The 19,016-nt window shown below is 37.3% G+C and overlaps 1 long non-coding RNA gene across 1 annotated transcript in view; it reads right to left on the reverse strand.

Moving 5' to 3' along the window:
* Positions 1–19,016, reverse strand: part of LOC137220711 (uncharacterized) — a 583,372-nt gene that overhangs the window by 198,871 nt on the left and 365,485 nt on the right. The window lies entirely within an intron of this gene.

Raw genomic sequence — 19,016 nt, forward strand, 5'->3', positions numbered from 1 at the left:
GTAACAGGAACTAACATAGTATTGTATGTCAATCATTAATATAATTAACACTGCTGAATGTTATATATATATATATGACATTTGATAAGAGAATAAATCCTAAGAGTTCTTGTTACAAGGAAAAAAGTTGTCTTCTATTCCTTTAATTTTGTAACCATGAGATGATGGATGTTGACTAAAGTACTGCAATAATCATTTCATGTTGTATGTAAATCACCTCGTTATGCTGTACACCTTAAACTTATACAATATTGTATGTCAATTATATCTCAATAAATCTGGAAAGAAAAAAAGAAAGAGTGTGACTGCCTTTAAATGAGAGGGCTTGGATGTCTTTGGTGTCTGACTGTGGCCAGTGATGTCTCCATTGCTGTGGCCAGATGATGTCTCCAGAATAACCCTACATCCCAGAGTAACCCTACATCACAATCAGCATCCATTTTACTACAAAGACCTGATGCACTAGCTGTCACAAAATCATATGGTGACATAGTATTGGGTAATGGGTAAAGTTTTGGGGATCAGAAATTATAAAAAGACAAGAGGCAGATAATTTAGAGGGTGCCCTCCTAGGGGGACTTCTACTCACTCCTCTTAATGCAAGCAGAAAATCACTCACTTATTCAGATAAATATCTTTGCAAGGGTAGTAAGTAAATCCTTGGGCATTCTGACCATCTCGCCTCAAAGAGAGAGGCGAACACTGGGAGACCTACAGAGGCTTGAAGGGGTCGGTACAGCCTGGGGGTTGCTGGGACCTTTGTAAAGGGAACTGAAAGAGTGACTTTGTTCGCCAGAAAACAGCCTAAAGAAAAGGCAGAAATTCTCTAGCCAAAGTGACCCCAGGCCAACTAAAACATCAAGCTGAATAAAAATATGGAGACCTTTCAAGGGGAGGCTCCATAATGAACAATTGCAAGAGGTTCTTTGAGTCACGGCAAGCCCCTGGTTTCCAGTAAAATTCTAGACCCTCCAAGTTTGCCTGGCTGGGGACTCCTCTAGGAGCAGAACACAGAGCTCTCCTGGAGCCTTTCAAAGACCTTTTATGGACTGCCACGTCCCCACCAACAGCAAGTACACCATCAGCAGAGATGCTTAAACTGGTAAACCAGCCTGGTCCAGCTCAAGAATGCACCCAGATCTAATTTTCCTTTTCCAAGCTCATGGGCTATAAAGACATTCAGCTGCAATAATTTAAGTTTTTCACATTACCAGCAACTAAATTTTATACTTGTCAAAGATTGATGAATTGTTTTTAAGCTGTGGGTCAGGGTTTAGAACTGTACAGTTTCCCTCCCTTTCAGCCTCTCAGATTCCTGTCCTTTCCAGATTGTCATTGGACAATCAGCAATGAAATAGACTGGAGACAGAAAACAGGCTACATTTCAGAAAAGATCAAGAAACTCAGCTTTCCTTCCTCTTAAAAAGCTTCCTCCTTCTACTTCTGATTCAGAAGTCATGCATGCAGACCTAATATATATCCCATATACAACTCCTCAATTATATAAAAAACTTTTCCATTCATACCTCCTATTCATGTTTCAATAGAAGTTTAAACCAGTGGTTCTTGCATTCATTCCACAAATACTTCTTTGGGCATCTGACAAATCTCCACAGATAACTATTTCCCGCTGCCATCACTGGATTCATGTACATTAGTATTACTTTCTCTCTCCCCACTCTATAGCCAGTATTAGAGAACTTCATCTGAGATGAGCTTTGGGGGTTTAGAGTTCCAGGAAGAACCACTTAAAGTCTTAGAGAATATTAGTGGACTAGTACCTATTTTCATGAAGCTTTGGATGAATCTTCTCTCATCTATTCCTTTTTTTTTTTCTCTCATCTATTCTTAAATGTTACATCTCACAATCCATACTAGGCTCCTTAAATATTGTTAATGAGTTTGAAGCAGAATTTTATCTGAAGTATATATTATACTTTATATTTATGTTTACCTGTTTACATAGTTTTCTGGTAATTTTTACATAGTAGAGTTTAACTGGTTTTCTATTCTTTTCCAAATATACTCTTAGCACCAAATTTTGAGATTCCATGGATAATAGGTAGATCATAGTTTTTCCATCTTAGACAGGAAGAAATTGATTTTATTTTATATTATGTTTCCACTTCTAATATGACCAAGAAAGCTCCTACCAGACCCTAGCCTATGACAGCTAACTGTAAAATATGGATAAAATATGCAAATAAAAATCAAATATCCAAAGGTGCTAGGGGGTAAACTCGAGCAGTCAAATTCTGGATAGGAGCTGAGATTTCATACAAGGGATTGGTACAAGTGAGTTAATAATTTGTATGCCTCTGTCTAAAGGCAGGTTGAAGTCAGTGTCACTTAGGGTGAGAAAATCTTTAATAGAAAAATTAAGTATTTTTTGAAGAAAAGGACCAAAGAACAGAATGTAGGGCAACCACGGCTACTGGAAAGTGAGCAGAAAATTTACTACAAGGAGTGATTCAGAGAGGCAGAGCCCAAAATTTATACATACACTCTTCCCAAGTATCTGGATGACCCGTGAATTACACATGCATATGATAGACTCTAAGCACACCAGCAAAGAAAAACAAACAAAAAAACACTAAGGTTTGAGCTACTATACAAGAGACAGAGTTTGTCATTTCAGTCATCAAATTAATTATATTCTGAAGCAAAACAACAACAATCTTCAGAAGAAATAAGAGACTTCAGGATATCTACAACCAATTATTTACAATGGTCAGGGTGTAATCCAAAAATTCTAACCATATAAAGAAACTATCCTCAACAAAATAAAGAAAAATATTATTGCAATGAATGAAAAGGTAGAAAATCTCTGCTGAGAAATGAAAACTATTTCTAAAAAAGAACTAAAGGTAGAAAATCTCTGCTGAGAAATGAAAACTATTTCTAAAAAAGAACTAAATAGAAATACTACAAATTAAAAACACCATAATTAAAATTTAAAAATTCATTGTATGTTCTTAGTGGTAGAGTGGAAAATACAGGAGAGTCAGTAAACTTGAAGACACATAAATGGAAATGATCCAATCTAAAAGACAGATAAGAAAAAGTCTGGGAAAAATGAAACAGGTTCTCATGAATTCATGGACCTGAATAAAAAGAATAAAAGTCTAACATATGTATAATTGGAGTTTCATGAGGAGAAGAGGTACAGAAGAGACATTAAAAGGTATTAAAGTGAATTCCCAGAACGTCTGCTACCAGTGTCTTTGTCCCCACGGTGCGCCCCAGCCATCCCCCACCTCTGCAAGAGACCTTCCAACTCTAGCAGCAAAAACAGAAAGAGGCTGGTCCCTGATGACATTATGGAGCTTCTATATTGAAACTGTGCTGCTTATTTCTGGAGTTCTCATTATATGAGATGAACAAAAGAACAAATTTATTTCAGGAAAACTAAGAAGAAAAGAATGGCTGTGGATTTCCTGCCTGCTCAGGTGACACCGTGTGGATGGAAGGCTCTTGGTGCTGCAGCCAGGAGTCACTGCTGTGCCTCTGAGGTGGGAGAGCTAACTTCAGGACACTGGTCCACAAGAGACCTCCCAGCTCCATGCAATATCAAATGGCGAAAATCTCCCAGAGATCTCCATCTCAACACGAACACCCAGCTTCACTCAACGACCAGCAAGCTACAGTGCTGGACACCTTATGCCAAACAACTACCAAGACAGGAACACAACCCCACCCATTAGCAGAGAGGCTGCCTAAAATCATAATAAGTCCACAGATACCCCAAAACACACAACCAAACACGGACCTACCCACTAGAAAGACAAGATCCAGCCTCATCCACCAGAGCACAGGCACTAGCCCCCTCCACCAGGAAGCCTATACAACCCACTGAACCAAATTTAGCCACGGGGGACAGACACCAAAAACAACGGTAACTATGAACTTGCAGCCTGCAAAAAGGTGACCCCAAACACAGTAAGATAAGCAAAATGAGAAGACAGAAAAACACAAAACAGATGAAGGAGCAAGATAAAAACACACCAGACCTAACAAATGAAGAGGAAATAGGCAGTCTACCAGAAAAAGAATTCAGAATGATGATAGTAAAGATGATCCAAAATCGTGGAAATAGAATAGATAAAATGCAAGAAACATTTAACAAGGACCTAGAAGAACTAAAGATGAAACAAGCAATGATGAACAACACAATAAATGAAATTAAAAATACTCTAGAAGGGATCAATAGCAGAATAACTGAGGCAGAAGAATGGATAAGTGACCTGGAAGATAAAATAGTGGAAATAACTACTGCAGAGCAGAATAAAGAAAAAAGAGTGAAAAGAATTGAGGACAGTCTCAGAGACCTCTGGGAAAACATTAAACACACCAACATTCAAATTATAGGGGTTTCAGAAGAAGAAGAGAAAAAGAAAGGGACTGAGAAGATATTTGAAGAGATTATAGTTGAAAACTTCCCTAATATGGGAAAGGAAATAGTTAATCAAGTCCAGGAAGCACAGAGAGTCCCATACAGGATAAATCCAAGGAGAAACACGCCAAGACGCATATTACTCAAACTGTCAAAAATTAAATACAAAGAATAAATATTAAAAGCAACAAGGGAAAAACAACAAATAACACACAACGGAATACCCATAAGGTTAACAGCTGATCTTTCAGCAGAAACTCTGCAAGCCAGAAAGGACTGGCAGGACATACTCAAACTGATGATGGAGAAAAACCTACAACCAAGATTACTCTACCCAGCAAGGATCTCATTCAGATTTGATGGAGAAATTAAAACCTTTACAGACAAGCAAACGGTGAGAGAGTTCACCACCACCACACCAGCTTTACAACAAATGCTAAAGGATCTTCTCTAGGCAAGAAACACAAGAGAAGGAAAAGACCTATAATAACAAACCAAAAACAATAAAGGAAATGGGAATAGGAACATACATATTGATAATTACCTTAAATGTAAATGGATTAAATGCTCCCACCAAAGACACAGACTGGCTGAATGGATACAAAAACAAGACCCAAATATATGCTGTCTACAAGAGACCCATTTCAGACCTAAGGACACATACAGACTGAAAGTGAGGGGATGGAAAAAGATACTCGATTCAAATGGAAACCAAAAGAAAGCTGGAGTAGCAATTCTCATATCAGACAAAATAGACTTTAAAATAAAGACTATTAGAAGACACAAAGAAGGACACTACATAATGATCAAGGGATCAATCCAAGAAGAAGACATAACAATTGTAAATATTTATGCACCCAACATAGAAGCACCTCAGTACATTAGGCAAATACTAACGGCCATAAAAGGGGAAATCGACAGTAACACATTCATAGTAGGGGACTTTAACACCCTACTTTCACCAATGGACAGATCATCCAAAATGAAAATAAATAAGGAAACACAAGATTTAAATGATACATTAAACAAGATGGACTTAATTGATATTCATAGGACATTCCATCCAAAAACAACAGAATACACATTTTTCTCAAGTGCTCATAGAACAATCTCCAGGATAGATCATATCTTGGGCCACAAATCAAGCCTTGGTAAATTTAAGAAAACTGAAATTGTATCAAGTATCTTTTCTGACCACAAGGTTATGAGACTAGATATCAATTACAGGAAAAGATCTGTAAAAAAATACAAACACATGGAGGCTAAACAATACACTATTTAATGACGAACTGATCACTGAAGAAATCAAAGAAGAAATAAAAATATACCTAGAAACAAATGACAATGGAAACACAACAACCCAAAATCTATGGAATGCAGCAAAAGCAGTTCTAAGAGGAAAGTTTACAGCAATACAATCCTACCTTAAAAAACAGGAAACATCTCGAATAAACAACCTAACCTTGCACCTAAAGCAATTAGAGAAAGAAGAACAAAAAACCCCCAAAGTTAGCAGAAGGAAAGAAATCATAAAGAACAGATCAGAAATAAATGAAAAAGAAATGAAGGAAACGATAGCAAAGATCAATAAAACTAAAAGCTGGTCCTTTGAGAAGATAAACAAAATTGATAAACCATTAGCCAGACTCATCAAGTAAAAAAGGGAGAAGACTCAAATCAATAGAATTAGAAATAAAAAAGGAGAAGTAACAATTGACATTGCAGAAATACAAAAGATCATGAGAGATTATTACAAGCAACTCTATGCTAATAAAATGGACAACCTGGAAGAAATGGACAAATTCTTAGAAATGCACAACCTGACAAGACTGAATCAGGAAGAAATAGAAAATATGAACAGACCAATCACAAGCACTGAAATTGAAACTGTGATTAAAAATCTTCCAACAAGCAAAAGCCCAGGACCAGATGGCTTCACAGGTGAATTCTATCTAACATTTAGAGAAGACCTAACACCTATCCTTCTCAAACTTCTCCAAAATATAGCAGAGGGAGGAACACTCCCAAACTCATTCTACGAGGCCACCATCAACCTGATACCAAAACCAGAGAAGGATGTCACAAAGAAAGAAAACTACAGTCCAATATCACTGAAGAACAAAGATGCAAAAATCCTCAACAAAATACTAGCAAACGGAATCCAACAGCACATTAAAAGGATCATACACCATGATCAAGTGGGGTTTATTCCAGGAATGCAAGGATTCTTCAATATATGCAAATCAATCAATGTGATACACCATATTAACAAACTGAAGGAGAAAAACCATATGATCATCTCAACAGAGGCAGAGAAAGCTTTCGACAAAATTCAACACCCATTTATGATAAAAATACTGCAGTAAGTAGGCATAGAGGGAACTTTCCTCAACATAATAAAGGCCATATATTACAAACCCACAGCCAACATCATCCTCAATGGTGAAAAACTGAAAGCATTTCCACTAAGATCACGAACAAGACAAGGTTACCCACTCTCACCACTCTTATTCAACATAGTTTTGGAAGATTTAGCCACAGCAATCAGAGAAGAAAAGGAAATAAAAGGAATCCAAATCGGAAAAGAAGAAGTAAAGCTGTCACTGTTTGCAGATGACATGATACTATTCATAGAGAATCCTAAAGATGCTACCAGAAAACTACTAGAGCTAATCAATGAATTTGGTAAAGTAGCAGGATACAAAATTAATGCACAGAAATCTCTGGCATTCCTATACACTAATGATGAAAAATCTGAAAGTGAAATCAAGAAAACACTCCCATTTACCATTGCAACAAAAAGAATAAAATATCTAGGAATAAACCTACCTAAGGAGACAAAAGACCTGTATGCAGAAAATTATAAGACACTGATGAAGGAAAGTAAAGATGATACAAATATATGGAGAGATATTCCATGTTCTTGGATTGGAAGAATCAACATTGTGAAAATGACTCTACTACCCAAAGCAATCTATAGATTCAATGCAATCCCTATCAAACTACCACTGGCATTTTTCACTGAACTAGAACAAAAAATTTCACAATTTGTATGGAAACACAAAAGACCCCGAATAGCCAAAGCAATCTTGAGAACGAAATACGGAGCTGGAGGAATCAGGCTCCCTGACTTCAGACTATACTACAAAGCTACAGTAATCAAGACAGTATGGTACTGCCACAAAAACAGAAAGATAGATCAATGGAACAGGATAGGAAGCCCAGAGATAAACCCACACACCTATGGTCAACTAATCTATGACAAAGGAGGCAGGAATGTACAGTGGAGAAAGGACAGCCTCTTCAATAAGTGGTGCTGGGAAAACTGGACAGGTACATGTAAAAGTATGAGATTAGATCACTTCCTAACACCATACACAAAAATAAGCTCAAAATGGATTAAAGACCTAAATGTAAGGCCAGAAACTATCAAACTCTTAGAGGAAAACATAGGCAGAACACTCTGTGACATAAATCACAGCAAGATCCTTTTTGACCCACCTCCTAGAGAAATGGAAATAAAAAGAAAAAGAAACAAATGGGACCTAATGGAACTTCAAAGCTTTTGCACAGCAAAGGAAACCATAAACAACACCAAAAGACAACCCTCAGAATGGGAGAAAATATTTGCAAATGAATCAACTGAGAAAGGATTAATTTCCAAAATTTACAAGCAGCTTATGCAGCTCAATAACAAAAAAACAAACAACCCAATCCAAAAATGGGCAGAAGACCTAAATAGACATTTCTCCAAAGAAGACATACAGACTGCCAACAAACACAAGAAAGAATGCTCAACATCATTAATCATTAGAGAAATGCAAATCAAAACTACAATGAGATATCATCTCACACCGTTCAGAATGGCCATCATCAAAAAATCTAGAAACAATAAATGCTGGAGAGGATGTGGAGAAAAGGGAACACTCTTGCACTGCTGGTGGGAATGTGAATTGCTTCAGCCACTGTGGAGAATACTATGGAGGTTCCTTAAAAAACTACAAATAGAACTACCATATGACCCAGCAATCCCACTACTGAGCAAGCCTGAGAAAACCATACCCTGAGAAAACCATAATTGAAAAAGAGTCATGTACCAAAATGTTCATTGCAGCTCTATTTACAATAGCCAGGAGATGGAAACAACCTAAGTGTCCATCATTGGATGAATGGATGAAGAAGATGTGGCACATATATACAATGGAATATTACTCAGCCATAAAAAGAAACAAAATTGAGCTATTTTTAATGAGGTGGATGGACCTAGATTCTGTCATACAGAGTGAAGTAAGTCAGAAAGAGAAAGACAAATACCATATGCTAACACATATATATGGAATTTAAGAAAAAAAAATGTAATGAAGAACCTAGGGGTATGACAGGAATAAAGACACAGACCTACTAGAGAATGGACTTGAGTATATGGGAAGGGGGAAGGGTAAGCTGTGACAAAGTGAGAGTGGCATGGACATATATACACTACCAAACGTAAAACAGATAGCTAGTGGGAAGCAGTCGCATAGCACAGGGAGATCAGCTCGGTGGTTTGTGACCACCTAGAGGGGTGGGATAGGGAGGGTGGGAGGGAGGGAGACGCAAGAGGGAAGAGATATGGGAACATATGTATAACTGATTCACTTTGTTATAAAGCAGAAACTAACACACCATTGTAAAGCAATTATACTCCAATAAAGTTGTATAAATAAATATATAAATAAAAACTTTAGGCACACACACACAAAAATACTAAAGCTATAATGGCTGAAAATCTTCCAAATTTGGTATAAGACTTAACTTTTCCAATCCAAGAAGCTCAGTGAACTCAAAACAGTAAAACTATGCCCAGTTTCACTGTACTAACATTGTTGAAAACCAAAACAAAGATAAAGAGAAAATCCTGATAGCAGTCAGATACACAGAGGGAAGCCATGGTGCAAAGTCAATGATTTTCATTGGAAATTATAGAAGACAGTAGGGAGTGTAAGAAGCAAAGAAAACATTAATCCTAAATTCAGCATCCAGTGAAAATATTTTTGAAGAATAAAAACAAAGACATTTTCATATAAAATAAAACTAAGAAAATTGTCAGCTGATCTGCACTTTTTTTTTCTCCTCCTCTTTTTTACTATTGTGGTTCTGTTTTACCTTCCAGTTGTTGTTTCATCTATATTTTAATTTTTATATTTTTTCTAACACAGCTGTTAATTTCCTACTCTAATTTTATTTTTTATTGTCCTCCTTTTCTTTTCTTTCTTTTTTTTTTTTTTGGCTGCCACACACAGCTTGCAGGATCTTGGTTCACAAGCCAGGGGTGGGGCCAAAGCTCCTGCAGTGGGAGCTCCGAGTCCAAACCACTGGACTAAAAGAGAACGTCAGACGCCAGGGAATATTTATCAGAGTGAGGTATTCTGGAGGTCCTCATCTCAGCACCAAGACCCAGCTCTACCCAAGAGCCTACAAACTGCAGTGTTGGAAGCCTCAGGCCAGACAACCAGTAAGACAGGAACACAATCTCGCTCATAAAAAAAAAGGAAAAAAAAATGAGATGGCAAAAAAATATGTCACAGATGAAGGAGCAAGATAAAAACCTATAAGACCAAATAAATGAAGAGGAAATAGGCAATGTACCTGAAAAAGAATTCAGAGTAATGATAGTAAAGATGATCTAGAATCTTGGAAATAGAATGGAGTCATGGATTGAGAAAATACAAGAAATATTTAATGATGATCTAGAAGAACTAAAGAACAAACAAACAGAGAGGAACAACACAATAACTGAAATGAAAAATACACTAGAAGGAATCAATAACAGAATGAGGGAAAAGAACGAATAACTGAGCTGGAAGACAAAATGGTGAAAATAACGGCCAAGAAACAGAATAAAGAAAAAAGAATGAAAATAATTGAAGACAGTCTCAGAGACCTCTGGGACAGCACTAAACACATGAACATTCGAATTATAGGGGTCCCAGAAGAAGAAGAGAAAAAGAAAGGGTCTGAGAAACTATCTGAAGAGATTATAGTGTAAACCTTCCCTAACGTGGAAAAGGAAGTAGTCACCCAAGTCCAGGAAACAGAGAGTCCCATACAGGATAAACCCTAGGAGAAACACAGCAAGACACATATTAATAAAACGAACAAAAATTAAATTCAATGAAAAAATATTAAAAGCAGCAAAGGAAAAAGAAAAAATAATACACAAAGGAATTCCCATAAGGTTATCAACTGATTATTCAGCAGAAGCTCTACAGGCCAGAAGGGAGTGGCAGGATATACTTCAAGTGATGAAAGAAAAAAACCTACAACCAAGATTACTCTACCTGGCAAGGGTCTCATTCAGATTCGATGGAGAAATCAAAAGTTTTTCAGACATGCAAAAACTAAGAGAATTCAGCACCACCAAACCAGCTTTACAACAAATGCTAAAGAAACTTCCCTAGGCAGGAAACACAAGGGAAGAAAAAAGCCCCCCAAAACAAACCCAAAACAATTAAGAAAATGGTAATAGGAACATACATATTGATAATAAACTTGAATGTAAATGGATTAAATGCCCCAATCAAAAGACACAGACTGGCTAAATGGATACAAAAATAGGACCCATATATATGCTGTCTGCAAAAGACTCACTTCAGACCTAGGGACACATACAGACTGAAAGTGAAGGGATGGAAAAAGATATTCCATGCAAATGGAAATCAAAACAAAGCTGGAGTAGCAATACTCATATCAGGCAAAATAGACTTTAAAATAAAGACTGTTACAAGAGATAAAGAAGGCCACTACACAATGATCACAGGATCAATCCAAGAAGATATAAAAATTATAAATGTTTATGCACCCAGCCTAGGTGCATTTCAATATATAAGGCAAATGGTAACAACCATGAAACGGGAAATTGACAGTAACAGAATAAGAGTAGGGGACTTTAAGAAAACACGGTGCCCTTCAAACCAATCAACCTTCCTAATCAAGCTTTGGTCTTGGGCCTCTGGTCACTCAGAGTATGAGTGGACAGTTGAATGTGATAAACTAAAGAGGGAAATATTTTGGAGAAAAGCTCAGAGAAATACAAAACAATGAAGGTCTTTACAATTATCTTGAGAAACTTCACCTCTCACAAGCAACTTTACAATCGAAAATTTGGTTTGCTTGTGATAGAATTATTGGTGTGTACATCTTGATGATAATGAAGAAATAAAGTCACAAGAAAACAAACCAAAATAAAATAGTAGGGGACTTTAACGCTCCACTTACACCAATAGACAGATCATCCAAACAGAAAATAAATAAGGAAACACAAGTTTTAAATGACACAATAGACCAGAGAGATTTAATTCATATTTAAAGAACATTCCACCCAAAAGTAGCAGATACACTTTCTTCTCAAATGCACACGGAACATTCTCCAGGACAGATCACATCTTTGGTCACAAATCATGCTTTGGGAAATTTAAGAAAATTGAAATAGTATCAAGCATCTTTGCTGACTACAACGCTATGAGACTGGAAATCAATTACAGGAAAACAACTGTAAAAACCACAAATACATGGAGGCTAAACAGTGTGCTACAAAATAACCAAGAGATCACTGAAGAACTCAAAGAAGAAATTAAAAAATATATAGAAACAAATGACGATGAACAAACAACAACCCAAAACCTATGGGATGCAGCAAAAGCAGTTTTAAGAGGGAAGTTTATAGCAATTCAATCTCATCTCAAGATACAAGAAAAATCTCAAATAAACAATCTGACCCTACACCTAAAGCAACTAGAGAAAGAAGAACAAAGAAAATCCCAAGTCAGTAGAAGGAAAGAAATCATAAACACCAGAGCAGAAATAAATGAAATAGAAACAAAGAAAATAGAAAAGATCAACAAAACTAAAAGCTGGTTCTTTGAGAATATAAACAAAATTTATAAATCCTTAGCCAAACTCATCAAGAAAAAAAGGGAGAGGATGCAGATCAATAAAATTAGAAATGAAAAAGGAGAAATTGCAACTGACAGTGCAGAAATCCAAAGGATTATAAGAGACTACTAAAAACAAATATATGCCAATAAAACGTACAACCATGAAGAAATGGACAAATTCTTGGAAAGGTACAATTTTCCCAGAATGAATCAGGAAGAATTAGAAAATATAAACAGATCACAAGTAATTAAATTGAAACTGTAATTTAAAATCTTCCAATAAACAAAAGTCCAAGACCAGATGGCTTCACAGCAGAATTCTATCACACATATAGAAAAGAGCTAACACCCATCCCTCTCAAACTCTTCCAAAAAATTGCAGAGGGAGGAACAAGCCCAAATTCATTCTAAGAAGCCACCATCACCCTGATACCAAAACCAAAAAAAGATATCACAAAAAAAGAAAATTATAGACCAATATCACTGACTAACATAGATGCAAAAATCCTGAACTAAATACTAGCAAACAGAATCTAACAACAAATTAAAAGGATCATACACGATGATCAGGTGGGATTTATCCCCGGGATGCAAGGATTCTTCAATATACTCAAATCAATCAATGTGATACACCATATTAACAAGTTAAGGAATAAAAACCATATGATCATTTCAATAGATGCAGAAAAAGCTGTTGACAAAATTCAACATGCATTTATGATAAAAACTCTCCAGAAAATGGGCATAGAGAGAACCTACCTCAACATAATAAAGGCCATATATGACAAACCCACAGCAAACATCATACTCAATGGTGAAAAACTGAAAGCATTTCTACTAAGATCAGGAACAAGACAAGGATGCCCACTCTCGCTACTCTTATTCAACATAGTTTTGGAAGTCCTAGCCTCGGCAATCAGAGAAGAAAAAGAAATACAAGGAATCCAAATCGGAAAAGAAAAAGTAAAGCTATCACTGTTTGCAGATGCCATGATACTATAAATAGAGAATCCTAAATGTTACCAGAAAATTACCAGAGTTAATCAATAAATTTGGTAAAGTAGCAGGATACAAAATTAATGTACAGAAATCTCTTGCATTCCTATACACTAATGATGAAAAATCTGAAAGAGAAATTAAGGAAACACTCCCATTTACCACTGCAACAAAAAGAATAAAATACCTAGGAATAAGCCTACCTAAGGAGGTGAAAGACTTGGACTCAAATAACTATAAAACACTGATGAAAGAAACTGAAGATGACATAAACAGATGGAGAAATATACCATATCCTTGGATTGGAAGAATCAATATTCTGAAAATGACTATACTACCCAAAACAGTCTACAGATTCAGTGTAATTCCTATCAAAATACCAATGGCATTCTTCACAGAATTAGAAAAAAATTTTTAACAATTTGTATGGAAACACAAAAGACCCCAAATACCCAAAGCAATCTTGAGAAAGAAAAACGGAACTGGAAGAATCAGTCTCCCGAACTTCAAACTATACTACAAAGCTAGAGTAATCAAGACATGATTACTTTGTGCAAGTATGGTACTGGGACAAAAACAGAAATACAGATCAATGGCACAGGATAGAATGCCCAGAGATAAACCCACACACATATAGGCACCTAATTTATGACAAAAGAGGCAAGAACATACAATGGATAAAAGACATCCTCTTCAATAAGTGGTGCTGGGAAAAACTGGACACCTACATTTAAAAGAATGAAATTAGACCTCTGCACCAGTAACCAGAGACAAAGACCAGATATATTTCTTATCATGCCACAATTCTACTCCGAGCTTTTCCCCTTGGCATGCTAGGATTTAGTCACTCCCACCCAACTCCATTCCATTCCAGTAAATACACTGCCTCACATGAAACTGCTCCTTAAGAATAACTTACTGATGGAGGAGGAACCAGGACGGCAGAGTAGAAGGACGTGCTATCACTCCCTCTTGCGAGAACACCAGAATCACAACTACCTGCTGGACAATCATCGACAAAGGACACTGGAACTCACCAAAAAAGATACCCCACATCCAAAGACAAAGGAGAAGCCACAATGAGACGGTAGGAGGGGCGCAATCACAGTAAAATCAAATCCCATAACTGCTGGGTGGGTGACACACAGACTGGAGAACACTTATACCACAGAAGTCCACCCACTGGAGTGAAGGTTCTGAGCCCCACAACAGGCTTCCCAACCTGGGGATCCGGCAATGGGAGGAGGAATTCCTAGAGAATCAGAATTGAAGCCTAGTGGGAATTGATTGCAGGACTTTGACAGGACTGGGGGAAACAGAGACTCCACTCTTGGAGGGCACACACAAAGTAGTGTGCACATCGGGACCCAGGGGGAAGGAGCAGTGACCCCATAGGAGACTGAACCAGACCTACCTGCTAGTGTTGGAGGGTCTCCTGCAGAGGTGGGCGGTGGCTCTGTTTCACCGTGGGGACAAAGACACTGGCAGCAGAAGTTCTGGGAAGTACTCCTTGGCGTGAGCCCTCCCAGAGTCTGTCATTAGCCCCAACAAAGAGCCCAGGTAGGCTCAAGTGTTGGGCTGCCTCAAATCAAACAACCAACAGGGAGGAAACCCAGCCTCACCCATCAACAGCCAAGTGGATTAAAGTTTTACTGAGCTCTGCCCACCAGAGCAACAGTCAGCTCTACCCACCACCAGTCCCTCCCATCAAGCCTCTTAGATAGCCTCATCCACCAGAGGGCAGACAGCAGAAGCAAGAAGAACTACAATCCTGCAGCCTGTGGAACAAAAACCACATTCACAGAAAGACAGACAAGATGAAAAGGCAGAGGGCTATATACCAGATGAAGGAACAAGATAAAACCCCAGAAAAACAACTAAATGAAGTGGAGATAGGCAACCTTCCAGAAAAAGAATTCAGAATAATGATAGTGATGATGATCCAGGACCTCGGAAAAAGAATGGAGGCAAAGATCGAGAAGATGCAAGAAATGTTTAACAAAGACCTAGAAGAACTAAAGAACAAACAAACAGAGACGAACAATACAATAACTGAAATGAAAACTACACTAGAAGGAATCAATAGTAGAATAACTGAGGCAGAAGAACAGATAAGTGACTTGGAAGACACAATGGTGGAATTCACTGCTGTGGAACAGACTAAAGAAAAAAGAATGGAAACAAATGAAGACAGCCTAAGAGACCTCTGGGACAACACTAAATGCAACAACATTCACATTATACGGGTCCCAGAAGGAGAAGAGAGAGAGAATTTAAAGAGAATATAGTCGAAAACTTCCCTAACATGGGAAAGGAAAGGAAATAGCCACCCAAGTCCAGGAAGCGAAGTGTGTCCCATACAGGATAAACCCAAGGAGAAACATGCCAAGACACATAGTAATTAAATTGGCAAAAATTAAAAACAAAGAGAAATTATTCAAAGCAGCAAGGGAAAAGTGACAAATAACAAACAAGGGAAGTCTCATAAGGTTAACAGCTGATTTCTCAGCAAAAACTCTACAAGTCACAAGGGAGTGGCATGATATACTTAAAGTGATGAAAGGGAAGAACCTACAACTCTACCCAGCAAGGATCTCATTATTCAATGGAGAAATCAAAAGCTACAAGAACCTACAACTCTACCCGGCAAGGATCTCATTATTCAATGGAGAAATCAAAAGCCGCAGACAAGCAAAAGCTAAGAGAATTCAGCACCACCAAACCAGCTCTACAACAAATGCTAAAGGAACTTCTCTAAGTGGGAAACAGAAGAGAAGGACCTACAAAAACAAACCCAAAACAATTAAGAAAATGGTCATAGGAACATACATATCAATAATTTCCTTAAATGTGAATGGATTAAATGCTCCAACCAAAAGACTCAGGCTTGCTGAATGGATACAAAAACAACATCCATATACATGGTGCTTACAAGAGACCCACTTCAGACCTAGCGACACATACAGACTGAAAGTGTGGGGTTGGAAAAAGATATTCCATGCAAAGGGAAATCAAAAGAAAGCTGAAGTAGTTTTACTCATATCATATAAAATAGACTTTAAAATAGAGAATGTTACAAGAGACAAGGAAGGACACTACATAATGATCAAGGGATCAATCCAAGAAGAAGATATAACAATTATAAATATACATGCACCCAACAAAGGAGCACCTCAATACATAAGGCAACTGCTAACAGGTATAAAAGAGGAAATCAACAGTAACACAATAATAGTGAGGGACGTTAACACCTCACTTACACCAATGGACAGATCATCCAAAATGAAAATAAATAAGGAAACAGAAGCTTTAAATGACACAATAGACCAGATAGATTTAATTGATATTTATAGGACATTCCATCCAAAAACAGCAGATTACAGTTTCTTCTCAAGTGCACACAGAACATTCTTTAGGATAGATCACATCATGGGACACAAATCAAGCCTTAGGAAATTTAAGAAAATTGAAATCATATCAACCATCTTTCTGACCACAACGCTATGAGATAAGAAATGACAGGGAAGGGCTTCCCTGGTGGCACAGTGGTTGAGAGTCCACCTGCCGATGCAGGGGACACGGGTTCATGCCCCAGTCTGGGAAGATCCCACATGCCGTGGAGTGGCTAGGCCCGTGAGCCATGGCCACTGAGTCTGCGTGTCCAGAGCCTGTGCTCTGCAATGGGAGAGGCCACAACAGTGAGAGGCCCGTGTACCGCAAAAAAAAAAAAAAAAAAGAAATGACAGGGAAAAAAACGTAAAAAACACAAACACATGGAGGCTAAACAATACGTTACTAAATAACCAAGAGATCACCGAAGAAATCAAACGGAAAATCAAAAAATATCTAGAGACAAATGACAATGAAAACACGACAATCCAAAACCTATGGGAAGCAGCAAAAGCAGTTCTAAGAGGGAAGTTTATAGCTATACAGGCCTACCTCAAGAAACAAGAAAAATCTCAAGTAAACAATCTAACCTGACACCTAAAGGAACTAGAGAAAGAAGAACAAACAAAACCCAAATTTAGTAGAAGGAAAGAAATCATAATGATCAAGGCAGAAATAAATGAAATAGAAACAAAGAAAACAATAGCAAAGATCAATACAACTAAAAGATCAATCAATACAAGATCAGTACAACTAAAACTAAATCAATACAAGATCAATACAACTAAAAATTCTAATTACGGAATTAGAACAAATCATCTTAAAATTTGTACGGAGACACAAAAGACCCCCAATAGCCAAAGAAGTCTTGAGGGAAAAAAACGGAGTTGGAGGAATCAGACTCCCTGGCTTTGGACTATACCACAAAGCTACAGTAATCAAGACAATACGGTACTGGCACCAAAACAGAAACATAGATCAATGCAACAAGATAGAAAGCCCAGAGATAAACCCACACACCTATGGTCAACTAATCTATGACAAAGGAGGCAGGGATATACAATGGAGAAAAGACAGTCTCTTCAATAAGTGGTGCTGGGAAAACTGGACAGCTACATGTTAAAAAAATGAAATTAGAACATTTTCTTACACCATACACAAAAATAAACTCAAAATGAGAACAGTACAGAGCTTCCTTTAAAAACTACAAATAGAACTACCATATGACCCAGCAATCCCACTACTGGGCATATACCCTGAGAAAACCATAATGCAAAACGAGTCATGTACCAAAATGTTCATTGCAGCTCTATTTGCAATTGCCAGGAGATGGAAACAACCTAAGTGTCCATCATTGGATGAATGGATAAAGAAGATGTGGCACATATATACAATGGAATATTATTCAGCCCTAAAAAGAAACGAAATTGAGCTATTTGTAATGAGGTGGATGGACCTAGATTCTGTCATACAGAGTGAAGTAAGTCAGAAAGAGAAAGACAAATACCGTATGCTAACACATATATATGGAATTTAAGAAAAAAAAATGTCATGAAGCACCTAGGGGTAAGACAGGAATAAAGACACAGACCTACTGGAGAACGGACTTGAGGATATGGGGAGGGGGAAGGGTGAGCTGTGACAGGGCGAGAGAGAGTCATGGACATATACACACTAACAAACGTAAGGTAGATAGCTAGTGGGAAGCAGCCGCATGGCACAGGGATATCGGCTCGGTGCTTTGTGACCACCTGGAGGGGTGGGATAGGGAGGGTGGGAGGGAGGGAGATGCAAGAGGGAAGAGATATGGGAACATATGTATATATATAACTGATTCACTTTGTTATAAAGCAGAAACTAACACTCCATTGTAAAGCAATTATACTCCAATAAAGATGTAAAAACAAAAAACAATGTTTGGTGAGTGTTTCAGCCCTGGTAAGTCTGTTTGCCATAAATATCTAAAAACTAAGGAAGAGAAATACAGATTACTTAAATTTTCATTCAGCATTTGGCATATATCATATACAAATTGATAATATATTTATTTATTCTTAAATTAACATAATGAATACTGCTGACTAAGTGATGGAGTAATATAACTAAACCCAAAACATGAATAAATAAAATTGTTTTGCATTTATGATTCATGCTTTTAGAAGTTTAGTGTTTTAAGTATTAGTATAAACAATTTTCAAATGATTTATAAATAACTGGAATTTTGAAGAATAACTTTATCATAAAACCTCAAATAATTTTCTGGTTTGTCACTTGATATTTGAATTTCATGTGCAAGGATTATCACCTTTTACATGAGGGGA

This window comes from Pseudorca crassidens, chromosome 3, assembly GCF_039906515.1.
Source record: "Pseudorca crassidens isolate mPseCra1 chromosome 3, mPseCra1.hap1, whole genome shotgun sequence".
NCBI classification, from domain to species: domain Eukaryota; kingdom Metazoa; phylum Chordata; class Mammalia; order Artiodactyla; family Delphinidae; genus Pseudorca; species Pseudorca crassidens.